This window comes from Callorhinus ursinus, unplaced genomic scaffold (genome assembly GCF_003265705.2).
Source record: "Callorhinus ursinus isolate GAN/ISIS: 27379988/994484 unplaced genomic scaffold, GSC_fseal_2.0 scaffold1, whole genome shotgun sequence".
In the NCBI taxonomy this organism is placed as follows: Eukaryota; Metazoa; Chordata; class Mammalia; order Carnivora; family Otariidae; genus Callorhinus; species Callorhinus ursinus.
The window spans coordinates 121214874-121216351 of NW_027397063.1; the positions used below are offsets into that span (position 1 = coordinate 121214874).

The following is a 1478-nucleotide window of genomic DNA, read 5'->3' on the forward strand; positions in this document are numbered from 1 at the left end:
TTCATAGACCACCATTGAAACCATTGGGACATAGATTTGTCTCAGTGAGATAGTTTTTGACAATAAATTTGATCTTTAATACATATAATAGGGTTATTGAGATTTTCTGTTTTTTCTTTTGTCATTTTTGGTAAGTTGTATTTTCCAAGAAATTTGTCCGTTTTGTCTAAGTTTTTTTAACATGTTGGCAAAAAAAATAAAAAGATGCTCATAATATTTTCTTATTATCCTTTTAATTTTTGAAGGATCTGTAGTTGATAATCCCTCCTCATCCCTGCCACTAGTGATTTGTGTTCTCTCTCTTTTTTTCATCAGTCTCATTATAAGTTCGGCAATTTTGTGGATCTCTTCAAAGGACCAGCTTCTAGATTTGTTAATTTTCTCTATTGTATGTTCTCTTTCAATGACGTACTCTCTTCTCTTTATAATTTCCCTCCTTCTACTAACTTTATTCTTACTCTGCTCTTCTTTTCCTAGTTTCTTAACATGGGATCTTAGTCCTTGATTTTAAATCTTTCTTCTTTCCTAATATAAGTATATAAATCTATACATTCCTTCTCAAGACTGCTTTCTCTGCTTCTTATAAGCTTTGGCATGTTGTATTCATTGTCATTCAGTTCAAAATATTTTCTAATTTCCTTTGTGATTTTGTCTTCGGCCCATGATTCATTTAGAAATATGGGTATTTCATGTGCTCACTTCAGCAGCACATATACTAAAATTGGAACAACACCAAGAAGATTAACTTGGCCCCTGCAGAAGGATGACATGCAAATTCATGAAGCATTACGTGTTAAAAAAAAAAAAAGAGGGGCCCCTGGGTGGCTCAGTTGGTTAGGCGACTGCCTTCAGCTCACGTCATGATCCTGGAGTCCTGGGATCAAGTCCTGCATCGGGCTCCCTGCTCGGCAGGGAATCTGCTCCTCCCTCTGATCCTCCTCCCTCTCATGCTCTCTGTCTCTCATTCTTTCTCTCTCAAATAAATAAATAAAATCTTTAAAAAAAAAAGAAATATGCTATTTAATTTCCATGGTTTTTCTGGATCTCTTTTTATTATTATTTTTAAATTTTTTATTAACATATAATGTATTATTTGTTTCAGGGTACAGGTCTGTGATTCATCAGTCTTACACAATTCACAGCGCTCACCATAGCACATACCCTCCCCAATATCCATCACCCAGCCACCCCATCCCTCCCACCCCCCTCCACTCCAGCAACCCTCAGTTTGTTTCCTGAGATTAAGAGTCTCTTATGGTTTGTCTCCCTCTCTGGTTTCACCTTGTTTCATTTTTCCTTCCCTTCCCCTATGATCCTCTGTCTTGTTTCTCAAATTCCTCATATCAGTGAGATCATATGATAATTGTCTTTCTCTGGCTGACTTATTTTGTTTAGCATAACACCCTCTAGTTACTAATTTCAGTTTAATTCTATTGTGGTCAAAGAATACACTCTGTATGATGTAAGACCTATTAAAT

The 1478-nt window shown here is 35.9% G+C and overlaps 1 non-coding gene across 1 annotated transcript; it reads left to right on the forward strand.

Moving 5' to 3' along the window:
• Positions 1 to 691: 691 nt before the first annotated feature.
• On the forward strand, positions 692 to 798 carry LOC112834456 (U6 spliceosomal RNA). Its single transcript, XR_003210915.1, has one exon. It is a non-coding gene; the product is annotated as a U6 spliceosomal RNA (small nuclear RNA).
• The last annotated feature ends 680 nt before the right edge of the window (positions 799 to 1478 follow it).